The sequence below is a fragment of the Thamnophis elegans genome, chromosome 4, assembly GCF_009769535.1.
Source record: "Thamnophis elegans isolate rThaEle1 chromosome 4, rThaEle1.pri, whole genome shotgun sequence".
Taxonomy (NCBI): Eukaryota; Metazoa; Chordata; class Lepidosauria; order Squamata; family Colubridae; genus Thamnophis; species Thamnophis elegans.
This window is the reverse complement of record NC_045544.1, coordinates 31097495-31114087: the sequence shown is the minus strand read 5'-3', so window position 1 is coordinate 31114087 and position 16593 is coordinate 31097495. Positions and strand designations below refer to the sequence as shown.

The window sequence follows — 16593 nt, the reverse complement described above, 5'->3', positions numbered from 1 at the left end:
TACAAATAATCAAGGTTAATAATAAATAATATTCATACATTCTTAATTTAAATTTAATCTAGTACATATATAAACTATATATAAATATATGGTTTATCAACTGTATATAAATCATAACCATATACTTAACAATTCAAAATATTTCTTTAACTAAATTTGATCTAATTCTCAATCCCAGAGTCAAAAATCCATTTTTCTCCTTTTCTTGTAGAAAATCTAACAATGGTTTTCCAAGCCTCAAGAAATTTAGCCAGGTTACTGTGTCGAATCAATGGGATCACTTTGATCATCTCAGCCAGTTCCATTAGTTTCAAGATCTATTCTTGCACTATGGGTATTTCATTCGTTCGTTCTTTTATTAGTTTGTTCATTCAGTTTCTATAGCCAGCCAGCTTGCTCAATGATTCTGGTTGGTTTACAATTCAAAAAACACAATTACAATTAAAATATTAAAAGCATTTTAAAACAATAAAAAAGATGTTCCTCTTTCCATCTTTGTATATATAATATCTTTGCAGCAGATGTCAAGCATAAAAACAAAGTTCTATGTTTTCTTTCCCCTGTTTACCTGTCAACCCTAGCATCCCCACAAGTATTCTCTCATTGAATCATAGAACTAGGTAACTGGCCAATCTTCACTTTTCCCAATGCTGGTAGTCCTTTGTTTAGCAACTGTCTCATTTAGTGACTGTTTGCAGTTATGACAGTGATAAAAAAGTAACTTTATGATCAAAGCTCACATTTATGACCTTCACAGGTCTATAAAGCAAAGGAAAGATCGTAATAAGCACAGTCACAGTTTCACTTAGCAACTGCTTCATTTAATCAGTGAGTTGCTTTCCCCAATTGTGGTCACTAAACTAAGAGTACCTGTAACAGAACAGCATTCTACCCACTTCTATGCAGTAACAATAGCACTAGCACTTAGACTTATATACTATTCCATAGTTGTTTACAGCACTCTCTGAGGGGTTTACAAATATCAGCATATTATCCCCAACAATCTGGGTCATAATTTTACTGTCCTTGGAAGGATGGAAGGCTGAGTCGACCTTGAGCCCTGGCGGGATCAAACTCCAGGCTGTCAGCAGAATGCTGCGTTCTAACCACTGCACCATCACGGCTCCGTGCATCATGATGTCAGACACCTCATGCATCTGACTAGATGTGTTTTGGAAAGATTGGCATATTCAATAAGCTGATCTATTATTTTTTGTCCCCTCCACACACACACTCCTTATGGAAGAAGAACAGCATAAATAAGATATACAAGTCTCCTACTTTGCATACCGAGGACATGCAGGGTTGAAAGAAGGTGCTTGTACTTCATCATCTACTACACTGATCAGCCTTTTAATACACATGACATGCAAACTACTATGTTAGTTTGATTAATATGCTACATGCTTGGTAATACACTCAGTGTGTTAGGTATTACATAAAACGTACAAATTCCATTGCCAATCAAGAATGCCAGTATAGGTAATCCTTGATTTATGACCAAACCTGAGCCCAAAATGTTGCTAAGCAAGACAGTTGCAATACAGGTAGTCAACATTATGATGCTTACTGCTCTTGCTTGCTTCCTGCCCTTTCCCATGAGTTTTGCTCCATTTGACGACCTTTCTTGCCATACTTATTAAGCGCATCACTGCAGTTGCTAAGTTAGTAACATGGTTATTAAGTGAATCTGCTTCCCCATTGACCTTGCTTGTCAGAAGGTCAGAAAAGATGATCCCAAGGCCCAGGGACACTGCAAGTATCATAAATATGAGCCAGTTGCCAGTCTGAATTTTGACCATATTGTAAGTTGAGGGCTATCTCTGTAGAAAGGGCAGAAGTGAGCAGAAAGGACAGGAAGTAAGCAAGTATAGTGAGCATAGTAATGTTGAAAGAAAGTAAAAAAAAATGATATGAACATTGTGTCTTCGTAAGATCTTTGCCAAAAAAATGAAAATAGGAAGCAGATGACTTGAAAGACAGTAGTATAGAAAAGGCTATTTTAAAATAAAGACATGACAATCAGAGGACAGAGAAAGGGTGAAAAACCTAAGAGGAAGAAAGGGAAATATCCACAATTTGTATTTAAAATTAGAGATTGCACCCACTTAAATGAAAATAATAAGAATTTGAAGATGCTTCAAAGTGCCAATGAAAATATTAACAAAAAGAGAGAAAAAAAAGATAGGAAAGATTAACGCTAGTGGTTGTCATCTTTCTTCATTGTTCAGAAAGCATTTGCTTTTGGTTTTCCTTACCATCTACTCTTACGGTGTGTAAAGGTGTATTCTACATGAATGTTCCAAGAACATCAGTAGAACAAATGTTACAGTCATGATACCAAAGCATTCCCATACACTTTTATTAAAGATACCTAGAATTTGATTATAAGTACTGTGCTTTCTTCTTTAGATATGCAATTGAAAATGAAATTTTATGGCGATTGGGTGAAAGTGTCTATTGCTTTATATGTTAAAACCCCAGCCAACAAAAGAGAATAATAATAATTTTGAGGAAAATGTAAGAGACATGTATTTGTTTTAGTTTTCCTAGAGATTCTATTTTAATGAAGTTTTCATACAGATTTCCTTTTTGCTATATAAACAAACACTAAAATTAGATACAAAAGTGAAACCTGTTCATTTTCATATAATCAGTAGTGTTAGAATTGTAGGATATTTTTTGAAGGCCCAAAACACAGTGAGAAAATAAAATATTAAAATTATTTAACTGTTCAAAATATATCCCTTTGTGCTGTTATAAGCAATAGAAACAAAGTATATAGAACTAAGATCCAGAGTCAAGTTGTTGGTTAAGTACAACTGAACCATAGATAAACCTGACCTGGTAATATGAGCTTTGCAGTTTTAAAAGTGAAAGATGAATAGTTAATTATGATTTTATTCTTCACCAGCTTAATCCTAACACTTTTTGTTATAGGCAGAATAATGAAGTCATTTATATACTTGATTTATAAATGACCCATTCTTCCAAAAAAGTTATTTGATTCATTTGTAAGGCTGTTAAACAACTTAAATTAAGAAATAGACACAACACAAAAATGGAGAGTTTTCTCTTAATTATTTGTGGCAACCATGTTCTATTAAATGTATGTGAATGTTTGTTTATAAGTTATATATTAAGGTACAGTCAAGGCATCTATACTTGCAATTATTTTATTTATAAATACAATACTAAATACATTTAAAGGAAATTATATATTGTATTCAGCCAAGTACAATTTATGCCTTAACATAAGCAGAATTGTTCTGTAAGATAATGTTCTGTAAGGTACCAATTATGCATGTTGCATAAAAATAGGTTTTGTAACAGGAAATTCTGAATTAGCATGGGCTCAAATGTACGTTAATATCCTGGTACGACTGCTTATTTATAAATTGTTGCAGAATTTAAAATGTACATTTATAGTTTTGATAGGCAATGGAAAGCTGCTTAAATTCTGAAGGACATAAGTTTTGGGTGCTTACCATTTTATTTGCATCTTAAGCTGATGCTGAGTATCTTGAAGCTTTTCAAGTCCTTATTGATGCAATATATGAATTCTAAGTATTTCTATGAAAAAGCAAAGGTGACAGTAGATTTTCTACTAAGGTGCCTATGGCTTTATGCTTCTTGATGTAATTTCCCCGTCTTTGGAAAAAAAATGCATACTGTTATATAGTTGACATGTTCTGCAGGATCGAGTTGTACCATACAAAGCATCATAGTTGAGGGCATATTCCTGCCTAGCTAAAAGAGACCTAATTTCATGTTCACTGTTACATAATGAAATATAGACAATCATGAAATAGCACGAACAGGAATCCTGTTTAAATGTAGCCATTTGCTTCACTTCCCAAATTAAAAACATATTGTAGGGGGATTTTTTGAAAAAATAACAAAACTGATTTAAATTTAAAATAGGTAAAACTGCCCTTGGCTTCCTTATACTGGAAAATCTATAAAGGCTGGGATTCTCTTAATTTACACTGAGTTGAGCATTACTCCTTTAGAATAGAAGTATTCTGGAAATATCAGACATAGCTCAACAAATTGCCAGATTCACTAGGATACATTTCTTCTTATTTATTATTTTTTTGATCCACATGTCCTGCACAGAATTAATTACTAAAATTTTAACTGCTGTTCATTGGAACATTTGAAATTGAATATGTGACATGTTGTAATTTTCCTTTTTTCTTCTTTTTTGATCATATACATTTTAAAAAAATCATGTTCTTCAGTTACTGATAAATGAGAGATATATATCCATAAAGTCAATATGTTTATAGCTGTGTATGTTACAATGTATTAAATTCAAGTTTATGGTAAAAAATAACACAACTGTATCATATCCATATGCACCCCAGTATTTAGTCTCAAAAATTGGTAACAATTTAAACCCTTACATTGATTTGCTTTTATATTAGCTTCTTTCTATTATGTAAAATAGTATATTAGCTTCTTTCTATTATGTACAATAGTACATGCTTTGAAAAACCTTCTAAAAAATTAGTTGTACCTAATTTTTATGCATGCTTTAGCTTTAATCGAAACTCATTTTTTAAAAATACTTTAAAGTACGGTTGTTCATACCATTAAATAAACTCCTGTTTTTTTCAAAAACATTTAAAACTATGGTGTTTTAATATATTTGCTATGTATATATAAATTAAAATAAGAAACCTGGAAATTGTGATGATAAATTTTAGATTGTTATAGTTTAAACTATAGTTTATAGATTAGAATTGATAAGGAAACATAATTATGGAGGAGAAAATATCTAATTGGGCTAAATAGCATTCAAGAGTTAAAGCATGTTTAAAGGATAACAGCTCTGTATTTTAACAATGAAAAATAAATATATACAAAAATGTTTTTAATTTTTGTTACGTTATCAGTCTCTGAAATTGTGAAAATTTTATTTCACATAAGAAAAATAGATCTTGCAACAATTTATAAATCATATCTCTCTGAATTGTGTTTAAACAGTTTTTTTTCTTGAAATTTGCCAAAGCTGATTCATACATCATTGGATAAATATAGAAAAATCATATTCTTTCCTACTGAAAAGGTGAAACAAGGACAAGACCGGAAATATTTGTGCAATATGGGCTGTCAGATTTTTTAGTTTAAAGGGCTTTTCTTATTTTAAAGGTTTGTTTCTTATTCCAGAACATTTTATTTCCATTAACATAATCCTAATATCCATTTGAGTTTCATATAAATTCAGACATTTCTCTTTAGAGGTCTGTTGTGCTTTTGAAATGTTGATCTGACAATTTAATTAAAATAAAATTTACAACAATTGTATCCAGGATTGAACAAAAAATATCTACCAGCCTTTAGCTCCTATTGCAACTGTACACATGCCTCACTATTCTAGTTTAATTTTCCTCCCTATTTTCTAATTGCGATTGCTGACATACCAACACACTAAACAATAGCATCAACAATTAACGCTAACGTTCTTTTATACTTGCTGCTAGACCTGGGAATTCACTCTCAGATGCGTTAGTTCATTATAAAATTTCCCAGCCAAATATTGTTCTCACTTAATTCTTTCTATGTAGACACAGTGAGACTAAAAACACATTGTTGTCATGATGGGCAAGCTTGAACATGTAATACTTTTGGCTATAATCTCTATAAATCTACTTCAGCTGTGCCCATAATTTTAGCTATGTCAGTCATAATTTTGATATCAAATGGATGACCTTAATTGTATATCACAAACAATGTTTGACTCCTCGCTTCAAGCTAGGGGTAGTGTGTAGTAAGGTTGTTCTCCAGAATCATCTTTGTCATATTGAAATGGTGCAATACGGGTTTTGGGTTTCTTATCACCATTGCATCTTTTTTTCTTTCACCACAGTATCTTACTTTAAATTGCAGTTCTTTGGGAACCATAACGTTTTTCCTAAAATACAACAGTTATTGGATGGCTAAATTGAGATAATTTATTTTCTTCAACAGATTTTTTTTTCAATTGAGAATATTTTTGTGAGCTCAATTTGTTCCAGGAGTTTGTATTAAGGACAATTATATTCACTTGGTGCAATAAATAAATGGAGCTCCTATAACAAATTGTAGTTTGAATATTAAACAAAGTATATAGATTTCTTTCAAAAATATTCCAGGTTGAAATCCCAAACCTCACTTTTAATGTTTCTTCTAATGCTTCCTTTCCAGCTTGCCAAATAACATAAAGCTAGTGCTCATCATCCTTTTTTAAAATTTCAACAAGCTTCTACATTTTTAAAAGTCAAGAATGAAACTGATGATAGAAAGTGAATAGTTTTAATCTGCGTATGCATACGCAGATAAAATTGTTCTAATAGATTGTGGATACCACCTTAGAAGAAATAATCTTCATAAGAGTGAACAGCAAATTGAAATAAAATTATTTGATAGGTCTGCTACCCCAATTATTGAATGGCTTCAAGATTTCCAGGGTGCATCGAGAAGTTACTACAAAGTAAAGTAATAATGAGAATCCTGGATTCCCTATTTCTTTTGTGTTTAGTCTAAAAAAATGGTGTGCTTTAGTTTCTTGAAATTTATTTTAACATGGTAAAGCAAATATTATTGGGAATATATAAAACTGCAGTTTTGAATGCAGTCCATTTGATTAAGTTAGTTTATTTAAAACGTTATTCTGAGATACACGAATAAATAGAATTTATAAAATTAACAAGAGAAGGAAAAAAAACATAATTTTAGAAGAGAGACATTTTCTGTTTCCTTTCTCATAGTTTCCTCTGATCTATTTTATGTGTCTTCCATATCAGTCTGCTAGTCCTATGCAAATTTATATAGATCTAGTTCCCAAGTGAAATTAGTTCCTATGTTAAGTTTGTAAGAAGAATTTAAATAACATTTTTATAAACTGCATGAAAATGATATGAAATCTTACACTGCAAATAAGATCAACTTTTAAAAAACATTTTATCAGCAAATATAAAAAGTAGATGGTTCAGAATTCTGAATTTTACAGTGCAAATGTGTGCAAATAACATAGCTGTGTTGTAAATTTTTGTTTTTACTGTAGGATTGCTCTCCTTGCAGTACTGTGTGGTGCATTGAGGCTGTAATCTTATACCAATTTACTTAGAAGAAAGAGTCCCTGAATTAGCTACTTTTGAGTAATTGTACTATATATGGAAATGCACTTATAGTACAAAACATATAACCTATCAACATAAATAAAATTGTAGCACATTTGAATCTATAAAAAATTTTCATATATTAAATTGCATGTGTTCAGTTTTATAACAGAAAATTAATACTGCATCTACCTATGTACATTCTATTAGCTGAGAGGGCCATAAGAATCAAAGTCATAGTAGCTATTGTATAGGATAAACTATTATAAATGCGTGCTCATTTTTATCATTTGATCAACTATTCTGAATATCTTGCACCATATATGCACCTTAATGGAATTTGCTGTTCTTCGTCTCACACTCACCAATAGTGTGGTTTGGTTAAAAAAGGTTTGTTCTATTTAAAGAGAGAGGGCAGCAGAAACTAGCCAATTATGAAAGGCCATAAGAAAAACTAATTTTAATTAAGCTTTCCCCAAGCTTTCTTAATTTATAAGAGATACTGTAATAGTTCTGAAGGGCATCAAACTGGAGAAGGTGGAACAAATGATCCAGGCAAATCCAAATTATTTTGCCTTCCCTTGTGTTTCTTGTCAAGGAATTCAATATCGTAAGTGATAAGATATTGAGAAACACTGTCTGTGGCCTGCCCCCCCCCCCCCAAATAAGGTACATGTTACTATAAGCAGGGCCACTGCCACTGGGCAGCTATCAGCAAATGCTGATTGTTGCCACAATGATGGCCTGTGTTTAGTTAGATTCACTTTGTCTTTTTCCAAAGTCACTTTGGGGATTGCTTCTGGTACTCCCTCAGGAAATCAAGGTACAAGGTACAAATCAAGATTGGTAGATAGAGAAATGCAGTACAGGAGCAGTCTGGTTCAAGGTCTCAGTCATCCACCTATTCCAGGCTGCTACCAAAGCCTTATCTGAAGGGCCCAACAGATTTTCGGGGGGGAAACCCGAAGTCTCTCTGGAGCCCCAAGAGGTCCATCAATCACCCAATGTGGCAAATCTAAAGAGCTCTGTCTCATTTCATCATTATCAGAAGAACAAAGTAAATCTATAAGGGGCTAAACTATATGAATAATCCCGATATCCTGATTTTGGCATTGTGCAACGATGCCTCCAAATAAACCAAGAGAAGAGCACAAGTAGATTAACCACATCAGTGTCTTTTTTTTAAAAAAATGCTCTGAACTATTTATATAAATTTAAAATACAGGTGTACACATGCAACCAGTACACCACCAATTTGTGTATTTTGAAAAAACAAGGTGCAATCTAAGACTATTTCTGGAAAAAAATTTCTCCCAAAACTTAAGTTTAAAAAGATGTACATAAAAACTTCATTTGTTGTCCCTTTTCCCATAATATATTTCTAACTTACTAGTGCATGATCTTTTCTGCAGTTGTGAAAAAAATGAGTGTGGCCAAAGTAGCTGGGGATATAACTGGAATAAAAACCACATTTTTCTATACCCATAAAGATGATTTCTTCTGCATCATTTATTTACCCTCTGGTCTGCAAATTTCTAAGTTTAATTCAATCTTTTATTGAAAATCTGTAGTGGAGACCATAGAAAAATATATAATCCCAACCTATGCTACTATAATGTAATGTAATGTTGGTGGCAAATTGGGAAGCAATCTGCCGAAAAATATCTAGATGGAGTTCGTGTGACTTATGGGTAGCATATTTGAGATCTATAAACTTAGAAACAGGCAACAGTTTAGAAACTCATCTTGCACCAAACAAGAAAGGGAGCAAAATGTAATCGAATCAGAGTGGCATGAACAATTTCAGAAATAAGAATTGCCTAATCTTTTATGTTCTAGAGCAATCTGTCCAAGAGTCAACTTTTCCTAGGGAGCACAGGAGATGCCTTTATGTCCATGAAACTGACTTGAGGATCAGAGAAGAGAGGAAACACAGCATTCAAAAATCTCTTAATTGTGCAGAAGCCCATCAAGTCTTCCATTTCCTTGTAGGCAGATTTAGTTGACAAATATTGACACTTTTGGAGCTTTGAAGAAAGAACAATGACCACATCTCCAATTTTCTCAGATAAAACTACACATAAAATATTGAATTGATTCTTCAGCAGTTGTGAGCAGGTGACAAAGGTAGACAGGCTGGAGTGGCCTCCTTTTAGCTGCAGTTTGGACCACACACTCCTCCAGAGGAGCCAATCTGTAACGTTAAAAGGGAGCTGAACTGGAAATACCAAGCAGCCATGAAGGGAAGGGTCCCTAGGAGGCATGACTCTTTAAAAAAAAAAAACCCCAAGGAACATTTTAAACCTTCCCTTAGGCAGCTCATAGTTGACTTTTAATTATTTAGCAGACCACCTAAACTGACAATAACTTTGGCATCAATATATGAGGAACAGCCACAAAAGAACAAAACTTGTATCTTTTAAAACAATCTCTAATATACTGCATGCAGATGGGCTTTTCTTGGTCAGAAAGCAGGCATGTCTTGGTGAGGCAGCAGGGTTGCTCTTGTACAAAGGTAGCTATTGTAGACCCAAGCGATAAATAAAGAAACACTGCTCTCCCTTTAAGCCTCTGTTTCCCCCTTTCTTACATTTAATGTGTCCCAGAACACTGGGGCCAAAGAGAAGAACCTTGTTTTGTATTGGGCCTCTCCGTTCTCTCTGCGTGTGCACACACACACACATTTGCAGGCCGGCATTCTTTTTTGCCTTTTAATGCTTTCAGTGTTATAGGACACTAGAAGGTTTGTGAAGCCCTTGGTGTGTTTGAAACACTTTGTGCCTTCGCTGTTTCCCCCCAATAAAGTAAACAATGTTGTTTTGCTACCAAAAAGAGTAAACAATTTTTTGGCAGCTCAAGATGAGGCAGTAGCAGCTCCTTGGTGCTAGGGAAGTGGGTGCACCTGGTCCATGGCCTTGAATAGCTGCTGAGAATTTTCTCACACTCTGCCAGTGAACCCTCCACTTCATTTAGCAGCCCCTTGACAAGGCTGGCCTCTGTTCCCCAGGCAAAAGGGGCTGATGGGGGATTCTGAAAGAATCGGCCACTTGGATGAGTTCAGGACTGGTGAGAACAAGCAAAAGAATACAGTTTAAATGGCAAAGGGAAAGGCAGCCTTGTGCCAAGTATGAGCCCTGTGGTTGCAAGCTCCAGAAATCACTTCTGATGCTCTTCAGAAAATCCATGACTCTTGACAAGGGATCGCTTTGTTTTTAATTGAAGGCATAGGTGCTTCCAAAATGAAACCTATTTTTTTCCCCCGTAAATACTTATCTAGGTAACTCCTAAGAACCTCATCTTGTGGCGGGATCTCAACCGCAGTATGTCACAGGCCAAAAGCATAATTCCTGAATGTAGACAATTGGCAGTGGACAATTTTTAGAAGTGATGCTAATTTCCTTTTACAGTATGCAAGCACTGAAAATGAGGAAAAGCTTGGGCCTAAAAAAGATGATCAGACAATTGATAAAATATCAACTATACTAAACAGCTAGCTCAAATTCTGGGAATTGTAATTTGATCATAATTGCAGCTCTAAGTCAAAGCTGTTTTTGTATCCACTCTTTAAATTGTCAACAATGACCCACTGTTCTAATTTTTTTACATTTTTGTAGAAGGTAAACTATATGCTCTATTAAAACCACAATTCTTTATTTCTTTCTGATCACAGTATAGATTGAAGTTCATACTATTACAGAACAACCGGTGATACAAGGACAAGATGGAAATTGCTGACTTAAATTGTTAAAAATAAGCCACAAGCAAGATCTCTCACACCCCAAAATTATTCTGTGCATTTAATTTTAGCAGGGCTTGCTCCTGATCAATCTTTTTGTACTGGATAATCCAGTCTTACTAGATTTTTTTTTTTCATTTGTGGAAGAATCTGAATTTAGATTTCCAACAGCAACATTCAACAGTTAATTCTTCAACCTGCAGTCCCCAACATCATTGTCCCAATGCTCTAAATACTATCCAGTTCTCCGGAATCATGTAACGGGAGTATTGGGGTCAAAGGCTAAAGTACAACAATGAGAAACTGCTGTTTTGCTTTCTTCCTCTGGTGCCAGAGAATACACTGTTTAGACCACGAATCCTTTTGAAGGAATAAAGTCGCAGTGGAAGGGCTAGAAAACAAGATCTATTCTAAAAGGAAATTGCTAAGTACCTGCTAGGCTAAAAACCAATAAGATATACCACACATCTATCAAGAATATTAGATATCTGGTAAGCATCAGTAAATGTATGTACCTATACTACTGCAGAGGCAGTGGAGAAAACTATCAAAGAATTCTGTATAGAGTACAATTTTTGTACATTATATAAAACAAATACATAGGAGGTAGATTAATAGGGGTTTGGGAAGTGTTTTTTTTTTTTGGCTTATTGTCATTAATGCTTATATTGCTTTCAGGAATATAAGCATTGCCTTTACATGCAAACTTCATTGAATTGACAACAGTGGAACCAAATCAATTGCATAATAGGATACAAAAGATGAAGCCAAATACTTTTGGGACAGATTATTGACAAACCATTAATTATTGGTGTTGAGTATGTAGGTTAAATTTAGAGAATTACAGACAGCAGATGTGCCATTAATGTATGACCTAGAAAATACGCAATAAGAATATAAGATCAATGTTAAAAATAAGGTCCCATATGGTTAACGTATGTGAAAGAGCAACTGAAAGGCTATGGGAAAAGATAAGAAACACTGAACATACTACCAAACCAAACCAACATTTTAAAAAGAAAAAAAAAACATCTTAGTGACTGGCAGAACAAGCCAGCATGACAGTGAGGGAAAAACAAAGCTCTGGACAATGACTGTAAACTCCCAATGTCCAACAACAAAGGCTAAAGCATCTTCAGCAAGAATGCAGAGGAATGTAACAATAGAAAAAGTGAAAGATCTTTTTAAGAAGGTCAGAAGAATCGTAGGAAAAATTAACACCTATGTAAGGAATACTTAAAAGAGTAATTCTGGAAGAGATCTAATGGAGGCAAATTATTTTAAAAGAAGATGTAAAAAAACCCATTATAAACAGGATTATAAAATGAAAGATTTTGGAACCATCCCTAATAAAAAGTGAGGAATAGAGTTGCTGTCAAATATGGAAGCATCCAGAATAGATATGAAAATATTTAAATATTTAAGCCCGTAGAGTAACATCTATATAACACTTAACAGAGAGCAGGCAACAGAATTTCATTTTTAATGTGTGCCAGAGTGCCCAAAGAAAAAAATGACAATAAAAGTTATCTTACAACAAATGTGAACAAAGTTGTGTAATAATCTAGCTTTTTGACGTAACTCCATTTATTTAATTTTGGCCATGCTTGTAAGTGGAATGTTGTTTAAGATTTACAAAGAATAGTAGAACCATACAGAAATAACACCTGAAAAGAAATCAGGCTTTGGAAAAGGCAGAGAGGCATGCCTTCAGAAATAAAGGCATTACAAGGAGGAGGTTTATGTTTATTGAGAGCCCTTTGACAAACAGCATCTGCATGGGTGGATCAAAGACAAGATGGTAGTTACAACATTACAATTAAAGCCTCACCACTTTTGTAGGACAATAATACCCCCAGAATAGCGAGGTTTTAACTGTGTGACTTTGACCACCATCTTGTCTGTTTTGACAGATTTCCTCTGCCCCTGGATGCTACAGCACTTGAACTGTTTGAATCACGTTAGCATGTATGTTAAGGTTGGTGACTGTGACAGAACACCTGATTATTCTTCTGGGGAATCTTTACAATGAGCAAGAAGCCTCCATAAAAATTTAATCTGGACAAAAACAGAACACTTTAGAATATGAAAGGGAGCGAGACAAAGATGCTTTTTGGCCTTATAATCTGCTAAATCAACTCAGTGAGTATACAGCATGAGCGCTAGTAGAGATGAGAGCTAGTAGGGGTGAGTGTTTCAGCTGGTTAGATGTCTCTATGAGTGACTGTGCAAGCAGAGACAGCCAGCAGTGGAATTGCCAGGGAGGAGATGGTTGAGGTTGACAAATTTCTCCAGAGGAAAGAGAAATTAGGGGATCACCCACACAAGCTCTGGAAGAACTGCGTCTCTCAAGGAGGCTGCAGGACATTAGTTTCTTATGGTCAATCGTGAGTCAAGTGGTTTGGGAGTTAAGGGATTTACAATGTGTCCTAAATTGCGGGGCAGCCTTTATAGTCTTTTGACCTTGCAAATGCCTCACCTTCTTAATCACTATACAATTTAATTGCTTTACAACATAAGAGAGATATTCCAAATAGCATTGAAGATCAAAGACCCCGTGAGTGCCTTCTTTTTGAAATTTAAGAAGAGAAAAAATAAAACCCTGCTATCTTAGAGGATTTTAATTTAAAAAGCAAAACGCTTAACAAGATTATGATATAAGAAAGTTTTACATGGACAAGGGGGACAATGTTTTTTTTAGAAAAATAAAATAATAAAAACCAACAAATTGGATCTTTATGGAAATATTGATGGTTTATTTTTAAGGATAGTAATAATGGATGGATTTTACAAAACAAGAAGATTATGAACTTCTTGTTATGAAGAGTTATGAAGAGTAATGTGAACTGGACTGTATGACTGAATATGGAGAGACAATTAGGACTAAATTGTTAAATATAGGAAGAACAAAACAGAAAAAAGAAGCCTGCCTTTTACTTTTTCTGTAATAATTAACATACTTTTACTTTCTTACCATGGCAACCACAAGGAAAACTGTCAAATTGGGAGAAGGACATGGGGATCATTGGAACAACTTACAGATAAGGCCATTTTGTCGGATTTATTGCAGAAATTGTTTGAACAATTTGGTAAAAAGGTAAAAGAAGAAAGATTTTCTGGAAAAAAGATCAGAAAAAAGTTAAGAAAACTGAAAAATCTATAGGACTTTGGCTACAGATTTCAAACAAATTATTGACAAAGTGGAAGTTTGGGGAAGTAGGATAGAAGTTATAAAGAGAATTGGAGAAGGATTCAGACAGTTTGGCATTATTAGAACAGAGAAAAAATTGCTTAAGATTTAGAACAATTCTAGAAGAACATGCAGAGCATATCAGAGAAAAGATTGCCAAATCTCTGTTGATTTCCTGAATTGGCATTGGGACGTTATACTAAAGTCAAGAAATATTATTTTGCAGAATGGAAAGATTCCTGATAGTTGGAAAGAGATTATAACATTATCTAATGAAGGACAAGAAATTATCAAGCAATGTTTTTATTGGATAATGATTTCAAACTCTTTTGGCTGAAAGACGAAAAATAATTTTACAAGATTTTATTAATGAAGATTAATGCAGGTTTTTAATTAAAAGGCAATTACAAGGTAATGTTAGAAATGTTAATATTCTGCAATAGTAGGAGCAACATAATGAGAAATAATCTGCATTGATAGATGCAGAGAAGGCGTTTGACAATTTGAATTGGATTTATTTTTTTGTTTAGAATTCTGGAACATATGAACCTTGGAAATAATGTTATTAGGTGGATATGGTCAATTTATGCTTCTCAAAAAGCAGAAATAATTGTTAATAGAAAACTAATAAAACAATGTTAGATTAAAAAAGGGATAAGACCAGGATGTCCGCTGTCTGCATTTTTGTTCATTTTGTTCGTGAGGTATTAAATAGTCATAAGACAGAAAATTATGGGAGTTAAGATTTAAAAAGAATGTGTTCATTGAAGACATTTGCAGATGATTTTTGATAAGATCCACTCAATGGACTAGAAATGGAAAAATTAAGGGGGGTTGGTACATTAGCAGGTTTCAAGATTAATAATCAGAAGACAGATGTTGACAAAAATATGAAATTAGAAGATAAAATAGAACTGATGGAGAAAACTGATTTTAAGATTTGAGAAAAAAGTAAAATACTTGGTTATTACTATGCTAAATATGAATTGTATGTTACTTCAAAATAATAGTATTAAGACATTGTGTGAAAAAGATATATTAAGATAGAAGAAAGAAGAAATTACAATTGTTACTGTTGTAACGAATTTCTGTGATAAAAATGTATGTTTTGCCTAGAATTTATTTCAGGCCATACTAGTTTTGGCAACTGATGCATTATTTAAACAGTGGCAAATGTGGGGAAAAAACACAAGTTAAAATGCAAAGTGTTACAAGATGCAAAGGAAAGGAGGCTTGGTTTTCCTGAATTTGAAATTGTACTCGTTGTTGATTTGTCTGAATGAAAGAATGAATATTGCTGAGAAATACGATACTTTTACAGTTAAAAGGTCACAGCCTAAAGTTTGGATGAAACGAACATTTATGCAATGATAAAGTTAAAATTTATGTGGACAGTAAAAATCATATTATTAGAGATGTCATCTTGACAATATGGAATAGATATAAACCAAAGTTGTGTCTGAAAATACCTTTATGGATCTCAATTCAAGAAACATATAGTAGAAAAGTAAGGGCTAATAAAGATAAACGGTTGAATTACTGGAACCTATTTGAAGACAATCAAAGGGGGAATTTAAAATCAAATCAACAGAACAATTATCTGAAAGACTTAAAATTAATACAAAGACATTGTATGGAGCAAAGTAAGAATTGGAAATACAATTGTGTACTTATGATAAACTAATTACTAAAATGTACAATCTGTTGTTGAAATTTGAAACAGGAAGAACAGGTTGATCAATGTATGATAAAAGGGATTAAGAATTTTGGTTATAGTATACAAATGGATCAATAGGAAAATAAGTGGTTAAAGGGTTTGAAATTTATACCATATTATAATCTCAAAGAGAAATTTTATAAAATGATATACTGTTGCTACACGATATAAGAGAAATTTTCTAGTATGTGTAAAGGTGCTTCAAATACATGTTTGAAATGTGAACAACATGAAGGGACATTTTATCATTCATGTTGAGATACAATTTTTTTAAAAAAAATGGATTCAAATATATACCTTGATATAGAAGATTTTAAAGATAAAGATTCAATTAAAACCAGAACTTTTCCTTTTAGGACTAATGGATAAACAGATAGAAAAAAGCCATGGAAGATTATTTCAATCTATGATTATGAAAGCAAGATTACTATATACATAAAGATGGAAAGATTCAACACTACCCATTCTAGATAAATGCTTGGTGGAATTGTCAGATTTTACTGACATGGATGAATTGACATCTTTGATTATATAAAAGTTATTATCTATATTTATTGTTGATTGGAAGCTCCTTACTGAAAATAAATGGATTTGTGATCTGTGGTTTGGTTACATAGGATGTAGAAAGAAAAGTAATTATGATGTAAATTTAGAAAGAGATTAAAACATGTTTGTATTTATAATTGTGTGAAGAACATTAACCATTTCTTTATTTTAAAAAATTGTTTTTTGCACTATTTGCTTTTTCTTTTATTTATTTCTTTTGCTTTTTACATTCCTTATATTAGTATGTGTTACTTTTTAAATTCTTGTTTCAATTTTAATAAAATAATTTGCAAATTAT

At 33.1% G+C, this 16593-nt stretch overlaps 1 long non-coding RNA gene across 2 annotated transcripts; it reads left to right on the top strand.

The window, feature by feature from the left end:
• Positions 1-10782: 10782 nt before the first annotated feature.
• On the top strand, positions 10783-16352 carry LOC116506982. Of its 2 annotated transcripts, XR_004255120.1 has the most exons (3): positions 10783-11333; positions 12756-14443; positions 16106-16352. It is a non-coding gene; the product is annotated as an uncharacterized LOC116506982 (long non-coding RNA). The 2 variants fall into 2 exon arrangements; XR_004255119.1 differs by having other exon boundaries at positions 12756-16352.
• Positions 16353-16593: the final 241 nt, after the last annotated feature.